The sequence below is a fragment of the Mustela erminea genome, chromosome 6, assembly GCF_009829155.1.
Source record: "Mustela erminea isolate mMusErm1 chromosome 6, mMusErm1.Pri, whole genome shotgun sequence".
Taxonomy (NCBI): Eukaryota; Metazoa; Chordata; class Mammalia; order Carnivora; family Mustelidae; genus Mustela; species Mustela erminea.
Genome location: NC_045619.1, coordinates 46,172,057 through 46,181,910, shown reverse-complemented (window position 1 = coordinate 46,181,910; position 9,854 = coordinate 46,172,057).

Below are 9,854 nucleotides of genomic sequence, written 5' to 3'. Positions count from 1 at the left end.
TGTAGCATAGAGAGTTATGGGGAGCATGGTTAGAGATGAGATCAGAGGAAGCTCTTTTTGTCAGATCCTGTAGAGATCTGTGAGACAGAGAAAAGAGAATGGATATATTTAAGTGTTAATGGAAGTGTAAAGTGTTACAGGCTGAATGATGCCCCCCCAAAATTCATGTTGAAGTCTTCATCCCCAATATCTTAGAATGTGATTATATTAGTGACATCAGCAAGATGTTGGAGTAGAAAGCCACGGACCATCCTTCTGCCCACAAACAGACCAGCTAAACAATTCATAAACAAATAAATGTCCTTTATGGGAAATCTAGAAACTAAGTGAAAGGCTCTTGAATGCTTGCCAAGCACAAAAACAGATGTATTGAAGCCAGTAAAGAAATTCAGGACATCTCCACCTGGAGTCACTTCCCCTGGTTCCGTGCCACATGATCAGAAAGAGACCTCCTGGCTCCCAGCTTCTTCCAGGGTAAAGGAAGGGTTGGTTTGCCTATCCAGTGCTCCAACTTTTTAGAGGGGCCTTCCCAGCTGATGGACTGATCCTGCCAGTGTTGGAGCTTAGACCCAATTTAAAAATGTGGTAAGGACTTGAGTAGACATTTTTCCAAAGAAGATATACCAATGGCCAACAGGTATATGAAAAAATGCACAGGGTCACTAATCACAAGGGAAATGTAAATCAAGACCACAATGAGATTATACCGGTCAGGACAGTTATTATCAAACTAAAAATCCCACAAACAACAAGTTTCGGTAGGATGTGGAAAAACTAGAACATTCACACACTGTTGGTGGGAATGCAAAAATGGAGGAGCCACTATGGAAAACAGTGTGGGGGGTCTTCAAAAAAATAAAAATAGAGCTGCTACATGATCCAACCATCCCACTTCTGCGCATATAACCAAATGCTCTGAAATTGAGTTTTCACTGAGGTATCTGCCCTCCCATATTCACTGAAGCACAATCCACATTTAAAAAAAATTTTTTTTAAGAATTTATTTATTTATTTGACAGAGAGAGAGAGACCACAAGTAAGCATAGAGGCAGGCAGAGAGAGAGGGGTAAGCAGGCTCTCCGCTGAGCAGAAAGCCCAATGCAGGGCTTGATCCCAGGATCCTGAGACCATGACCTGAGCCAAAGGCAGAGGCTTAACCCACTGAGCCACCCAGGCATCCTGAAGCACTATCTACATTAACTAAGATGAAGAAATGCCTAAAATTTGATCAGCAAATGAATACATAAAGAAAATGTGATATAAATATAAAATGAAATATTATTCATCTTAAAAAAAAACAGAATTGTGGGGGCACCTGGGTGGCTCAGTGGCTTAAACCTCTGCCTTCGGCTCAGGTCATGATCTCAGGGTCCTGGGATCGAGCCCCACATCGGGCTCTCTGCTCAGCGGGGAGCCTGTTTCCTCCTCTCTCTCTCTTTCTCTGCCTGCCTCTCTTCCTGCCTCTCTGTCTGCCTCTCTGCCTACTTGTGATCTCTGTCAAATAAATAAATAAAATCTTTAAAAAAAAAAAAAAAGGGCAACAGAAACTTTAAGAAAAAAAAAACGGAATTGTGCACAACGTGACAACATGGAGGGACTTGAAGACATGCTAAATGAAATAAGCCAGACACGGAAAAAAAAGCAAGTACTGCATGATTCTACTTAGAGGAGGTATCTAAAATAGTCAAATTCAGGGTGCCTGGAGGGCTCAGTCAGTTAAACATCTGACTCTTGATTTCAGTTCAGGTCATGACCTCAGGGTCATGGGATCCACCATGCCAGCTTTGTGTTCAGCAGTGGATGGCAGTCTGCTTGGGATTCTCTCCCTCTCCCCCTGCTTCTCTCCCCACTTATGCTTTCTCTCTCAAATAAATAAGAAAATCTTTTTAAAAAATAAAATAAAATGATCAAATTCATAAATTAGAAACAAGAATGGTGATTACCAGGGGCTGGGGGTAGGGGGAAATGGGGAATTATTTATCAACAAGGGTAAAGTTTCAGTGAAGTAAGATAATTAAGCGTTAGAGATCTGTTTTACAATATTGTGCCTATCTTCAGTAATGGTTTTTACCACAGTAAGACAATAAGCAAATAAATAGGATATAGCTACATTTAGACATAAAGTCTTTAAAGGGGCAATGAAGGTAAAATGAAGTCATTAAGATGGGTCTGCATACGATATGGTTAATGTCCTTATAATAAGAGGAAATTAGGACAGAGACACACAGGGAGAAAAGACCGTGTGAAGACACAAAGATAAGACAGCCTCCTTCAAGCCAAGAAGAGGGACCTCAGAAGAAATGAACACTGCTGGCACCTTGATCTCAGACTTCTAACCTTCAAAACTGCAAGATTCATTTCTTATTTAAAGTGACACGATGCAGTGATTCAGGTAGAAGATGATGGTGACTGGTCAAAGGTGATAGCAGTGGAGAGGAAGAGAAGGACTGGATTCAAGATATATTGTGGAAGGGAGATGGACTTTTGTGGGGGGAGCAAGAAAAAATAATTACCTAAAGGAGAAATGGCACAGATGCCAAGCGCTGCTGAGAGGTCTGGAAAGATGAGAACTTCCCTCGCCACTGGTTCGGGCAGCATGAATATTAATTACTGCTGTCTTTGAGAGAAGACCAGTCTCAATCACATAGTAAAGACAGAGTCCAAATAGAAAGGGCTGAAGAAGGAATGAGAAGTATGAAAGCAAAATCATTCCATTTAGACAATTATTTCAAGTTTCAAGGGAAGCACTCAAAATATGGAAGCCTGAGTAACATGGGCTCATATAGTTCCACTGATCACTGGGAATTTCAGAGGGATGTGAAAATATGTTCCCATGTAAATTAAATTGGAGGATTTCTTACCATATATACCATTAAAATTATAATATTATATCATGTAGAATTAAACTCTTCATTGATTCTATAAAAGTCTGTAGGAAATCATAAATGTAGAGCATTTCTCATGATATATCTTTTTATTTTCTTTTGATTTTTGAGCTATATAAATGTATTAGCTATCCAGAAAATTAACTTTTTAAATTTAAATTTAAGTTTCCGGGAACCTGAATGGCTTAGTTGGTTAAGTGTGTGACTCAGTTTCAGCTCAGATCATGGTCTCAGGTTCTCAGATGGAACCCCATGTCAGGGTCCATGCACAGCGCAGAGTCTTCTTGTCCTTCTCCCTCTACTTCTCCCCCTGCTCACTCTCGCTTTCTCTCTCTCTCTCATAAATTAAAAAAAAAATTTTTTTTTAAATCTGAGTTTCAATTCAAAGCCAAGGAGACAGATAACTGAACAGATCTCAGCAGACAGGCTGGCGATGGTGTTTAAGATCTGCTTTGGTTCGTATCAGAGGGGAACCTGAAAGGTATAATCGCCAGGTGGTTATGGACAGAGCCCCAGTACATAAGGGGAACGCAGGGATCAGGGACCAATCAAATATTTAGGAAATTTTTCAGGGTAGGAAAAGGGAGCATAATTACATCAGGATATGATGCAAACAGGCAGATATGTATAAAAGAACAATGTTCTATGAGCATCTACAATGTTCTATGAGCTACTTTGCTCCATATTTTGAATTCAGTGCTCTTCTCAGAGAATAAAGACCAACTTGGTAATGTTAGATTTCTCTCCAAAAGAAAAATAAAGTGGATTCTATGGAAGCTGGAAGCTAATGATGACCACAGAGAGAGGGCTCAACCCTCTCCAGGATGCTGGGGGCTTGAGCCCTAGGTCTTTGGTCTTTCATGAGGTGTTTCAGGCAGAAACAAGCTGTTTTCTGAATGTGGTGGTCCCTCTCGTCTCACCACCAGGATAAATTACTGTTACCAGTTTTCTTGCTGTCTTACCCAATATTTTGTTGGCCTTCCTTGGTGAGTCACTTTCCCCCCAACTGTTTAATTGTTTTATGTACCATATTGATATCTTTATGTATCTCAGGACCTCAAACTCAAAATCATCAAGTTAAACTAATCTATTTTCCCAACCATCTTCATCTTTATTACTTTTTTAAATTAATATACTTCATTTTTCTTTTTAGAGGAGTTGTAGGCTTACAGAAATGGAGCAGAAAGTAGAGTTCCTCTACACTCCTTCTTCCCCCACATAGCTTCTTCCTTATCAGCATCTTGCATTAGTAGGGTGCACTTGTTACAACTGATGGGTCAATATTAATGCATTATTCATAACTAAAGTCCGTAGTTCACATTAGGGTGCATTCGTGGTGTTGTACATTCTATGGATATTAACAAATGTATGATGACATGCACCCACCATGACAGCACCGTACAGAACAGTTTTATTGCACTAAAAATTCCCTGTACTTCACCAACTCATTTCTCTCTCACTCCACTCCAACATCTGGCAACCACTGTTGGTTTTTACTATCTCTATAGCTTTGCCTTCCTCAGGGTGTCACATACTTGGAATCATACTTTGTCCCTTCTGGGGTGGGTTCCTGATGTACAAGCTCCTAAAACCCTTGGAATCTCAGGAGGAATAATAATGTCATTTGTATGCTAATGAGGTGATTAGTAGCTAAAACAACTTCTGGGAAGTGGCTGATTCCCACAAAGATCAAGGCTTACTGCAACTTTCAGCCCCACCCCTTGGCCTCTAGGGAGGAGAGAGGGCCTGGAGATTAAGTTAATTACCAATGGCCGGTGACTTAATCAATCTTGAAAACTCCGTAATGAAAGTAATGAAAAATCCATAATAATTCCTAAGCAATGGTGCTCAGAGAGAGTCCAAGTTGGTAAACAAACTGACATGATAGGACGGTGGCACACCAAGAGAGGGCATGGAAGCTCTGCATGGCAAACTGTCCCTCCCCCCCACAATGCACCTTCTCCTATGTGTCCTCCATTTGGCCGTTCCTAATGTGTATCGTTTATAATAAGCCAATAATAATAATAATAGTAAAGCACTTTCCCAAGTTTTGTGACTCATTCTAGCAAATTATCAAAATGGATGGGGGAATGAGGAAACCCCCAAATTTACAGCCAGAATTTATATACAGGCATACCTTGGAGATACGGTGGGTTTGGTTCCAGACCACCGCAATAAAGGTAATATTGTAATAACGCAAATCAAATTAATTTTTTGGTTTCCCAGTGTAGATAAAAGTTATACTTACATTATCCCGGAGTCTATTAAATATGATAGTATTATGTCTTAAAAAATGCATACCATAATTTAAAAATTATTGCTCAAAGACGCTAACAATTATCTGAACTTTCAGCAGGTCCAAGTCTTTTTGCTGGTGGAGCTTCTTGCCTTGAGGTTGATGGCTGCTGAGTGATCTGTGTTGGTTGCTAAAGTTTGAGTTAGCTGTGGAAGTTTCTTTTTTGTTGTTGTCATTTTTTTAAATTGAAATATAGTTGACATACAGTGTTATGTAAGTTTCAGGTGTACAACATAGTGATTCAACAATTTTGCACATTATGCTATGCTCACTGAAGTATGGTCTCCATCTGTCACCACATGATGTTGATATAATCTTATTGACTATATTCCATATGCTATAATTTTTATTCTGTGATTTATACATTTCATAACTGGAAGTTTGTACCTCTTAATCCCTTTTGCCTACATCACTTAGCTTCCCAAACCCCTTCCTCTCTGGCAATCACCTGTTTGTTCTCTGTATTTTTTATTACATTTTGAGTTTTATTTATTTTGTTTTGTATTGGATTCCACATATAAAAGAAATCATATGGTATTTATCTTCCTCTGCCTGACTTATTTTACTCATTATAATACCCTCTAGTCCACCCATGTTGTCTATTCCAAATGGCAAACTACCTCTCCCCCCCATAATGTACCTTCTCAATGTACCTTTTTTATGGCTGAGTAATATTCCATTGAGTGTGTGCATCACATTGTGTGTGTGTTTATGTGTATCATATTATCATGATCCATTCATCTACTGATGAACACTTAGGTTGCTTCCATAGCTTGGCTACTGTATTTTGTAAATAATGCTGCAACAAACATAGGGATGCATATATCTTCTCCAATTAGTGTTATCATTTTCTTTGCATAAACACCCAGTAATGGAATTACTGGATCATGTAGTATTTCCATTTTTAATTTTTTGAGGAACTTCCATACTATTTTCCACAGTGGTTGCATGGATTTATATCCCCACTAACAGAGCACAAGTGTTCCCTTTTCTCCACGCCCTGGCCAATACTTGTTATTTGTCTTGGATAAGGTGATATCTCATTGTAGCTTTGATTTGCATTTCTCTGATGATTAGTAATACTGAGCATCTTTTCATGTGTCTGTTGGCCATCTGTATATCTTCTCTGGAAAAATGTCTATTTAGATCCTCTGCCCATTTTTTTAACGAGATTGTTTTTTAGTGTTGAGTTTTGTAAGTTCTTCATATATTTTGGGTATTAACTCCTTATTGGATCTATCATTTGCAAATATCCTCTCTTCTTCAGTAGGTTGCCTTTTTATTTTGCTGATGATTCCTTCTCTGTGCAAAAAATTTTTATTTTAGTATAGTCACAATGGTTTATTTTTGCTTTTGTTTCTCTTGTCTAAGGAGATTGTCCAGGAAAATGTTAATCTCTTGGTATCCAAGAGATTACTGCCTTTATCTTCTTTAAGAATTTTCATGCTTTCAGGTCTCACATTCTGGTGTGTAATCCACTTTGAGTCTGTTTTGTATGTGGTGTAAGAGAGTGATCCAATCTTATTCTTTTGCATGCAGTTGTCCAGTTTTCTCAATACCATTTATTGAAGAAACTATCTTCTCCCCACTGCATATTCTTGCCTCCTTTGTTGTAAATTAATTGACCACACACGTGTGGGCTTATTTCTAGGTTCTCTGTTCTGTGTCACTCATTTCGGTGTCTATTTTTTAACCAGTGCCATACTGTTTTGATTACTATGGCTTTGTAGTATATCTTAAAATCTGGGATTGTGATACCTCCAGTTTGTTGTTCTTCCTCCTCAAGATGGCTTTGATTATTCAGTGACCGTATGGTTTGTGGCTAGTTTTGTAAAAAACTGCCCAACTGTCTTCTGAAGTGGCTGCATGATTTTATCTTCCCACTAGCAATGAATTAGAGTTCATGATTCTCCACATCCTTATCAGCACTGGAAGTGCTGGGGTTCTGAATTTGGGTCATTTTAACAGGTGTGTAGCCATATCTTATTCTTGGCTTAAGATGCAAGTCCCTAATGATATATGATCTGAGTATTTTTCATATGTTTATTTACCATCCATATATCTTCTTCTGTGAAATGTTTTCAGATCTTTTGCCGAGTTTTTAAATGGATTATTTTCCAATTGCTAAGTTTCAGAGATCAGTCTTTCATCAGATAGATGTTTCCCAAGAATTTTCTCGCATTTTGTGGTGTGCTTTTTCATTCTCTTAATCCTTTTTGTTTTTAATGAGATAAAGCATTGTCCCATGGGAAACCAAGGCTCAAAAACCATTATTCTTGATAAATTATTTTCTCAATTTACAGACATATTTTGTTAATTCTATCTCTGGAAAACTCAAAACTTATGTACACTACCAATACCTTATTGTGCCTTATTTGAATTGTTATTACTCTCTGCTGAAACTTCAAGACTTAAATCTATCAAGAACTTGGAAGGCTATGAGAGATTATCCCACTTTCAAACTAACAAGTTAAGTTGCTACAGTTTAATGGTTGCTGTCAAAAGACATGAGACTCCCAGACCAGAGACAAATGACTTTATAACTCACAGCACAGCAAGTTCTATGAGCTTTTTATTTATATTAGGTTTTTTTGGTTCCCTATTTGTGTAAATGCCCAGCAGCCCAGATGGATGCTGAGTACATAGTAAGCTTGTATCACACTGAGGAACTCTGAGTTTAAGAAACTCCAACCTCTTAAATTTCAATCTCCCTTGAAATCTTCTCTCTGCCTCTATCTTCCAAGGACATTCTTAAAAATATATTTGAAACAAAAGTTTTAATGTCTTTGTTCAGAAGTTGCACAGAAATGTGAGACCCATGAAGAAATTTCTCCCCAAATAATCTTTCATCTCTCATGATGAACAGTCAGAATAAGAATGCAGTTTTAAAAAGCTCCTTATGTCTTAACAAAAATGTCTTTAATATAAATACTTCATATAAACTCCTTACCAGAGCATTCAAGGCCCTTCAACATCAATTTCCCTTTCTCCCCTTCCAATCTTATATTCCTAAGATTTCCCAACTGGTACCATTTATGCCAACCAAGTTGGACTTTTTGCCTTTTTTCCTGTTTTTACCAGCTCTAACCTTTTATTCCTTTTATTCTTCCATTCTTCCTGTCTCAAGTGTTCTCCCCATGTCAACAACTTCAAAGATAGAATCAGATCTGTTCAACTCTTAATTCAAATGATACCTCTCATGTGAGAGGTTTTCTTTAAAATAGATCTCTTCCTTCTCCTGAACTCCTAGAGCACTTTTCCCCCATAATTCAATTCAAGCATTCTCTAGTAGACTCAGTTATCTATTTGTATTTTTCTCTCTACTAGCATGCAGGTAACCAAGGTCTTTATTTCTTCAACTATGTATCTGTCATACCATGAACTGTGTCTAGCACATACTGAATGAATAAAAAAATAAATGTTTTGATTTTTCTTTTTTCTGAGGGATTTCTAAGCAGATAAGAAGGTATGATTTTTAAAAACAATCATCTTTGATCAATGAAACAACTATTCCCAAATTCACCAAATTTTCTCATCATCACCATAATTAGAGATATTTTTTGGACTTTCTAGTTTTTTGGCACAAAACGCAGTGCTTCCTTTTATTAAACCTGCTATGAAATTTTAACCTAATATGAAAGTAACAAAGCAAAACCAAAAACTGCATTCTGACTTGTCAACATCCCTCTTTTTAATCCTTTTATCTCTTAACTAAAATTCTTCTCCAACTTTCCTATTTTACATTCTCTAAGCTTTCATGTTAACATTGCTCCTCATGAAGTCACCTTGCACAACCCAGGCCTCCCACGAGGAGAGCAGGTTCCAATTAAGCTAACAGACAGCAGGTTGAAAACAGTGTCCATTGACATCAGAATACCACAATGTTTTCAAGAATGAAAGGTTCACAACTTTTTTCCCAGAAACAGTAACATACAAGGCAGCTCAGCTTGCAAGGAAGACAAGAGGTCTCCATCAGAGACTGTGAAGTAAACCATCAAAAAAAAAAAAAAAAAAAAAAAAGCGGGGGCTGGGGTGATGAGCTATCCAAAGTAGAGAGGTTGAAGCCAAACGTTCTTGGCAGAAGCAGGAGCTTTGTCTTCACAGAGTCCTGAGTTGAAAAGTAAGAATCTGTTTCTTACCAGCTCAGAGAACTTTGTTGCTTTGTCTAGTCAACAAATTTTTTTTTTTAAGTACCCACAAATTATTAGATTTCGGGTACATGACAGTAAATAGAGCAAATATAGTCTCAGCCCTGGTAAAGTTTACAATCTAGCAGGGTATAAACATAAAGCAAATAAACTAACAAATCAATTTGTACTTACAAATGATGATGAGTACTATGAAGGAAAATGATGGATGTCAGAGCATTAATGACAGTAAGAACCTACTCTGAAGAAACCTCTGCGGAGGTAATGAGTTAGTTGATACAAAAAATAAGCATCCAACTATACAAAGAGTGTGGGTGAAATACCCAATCAGAGAGAGGAAAAGGTATTTTGCTTCACTCACAAGATGGACGCTCTTGTGAGAGTTGATACACGAACTTCTTGGCACACAATTGCCCTTCATAAATTCTCAGCAAGTGATCATTCTTGTTATTGCTATGGCTGTTGATTGTATAGGCCTGGTAGCCACCTATAAAAGCTTACAGATCACTGATGGGTCTTTTAAAC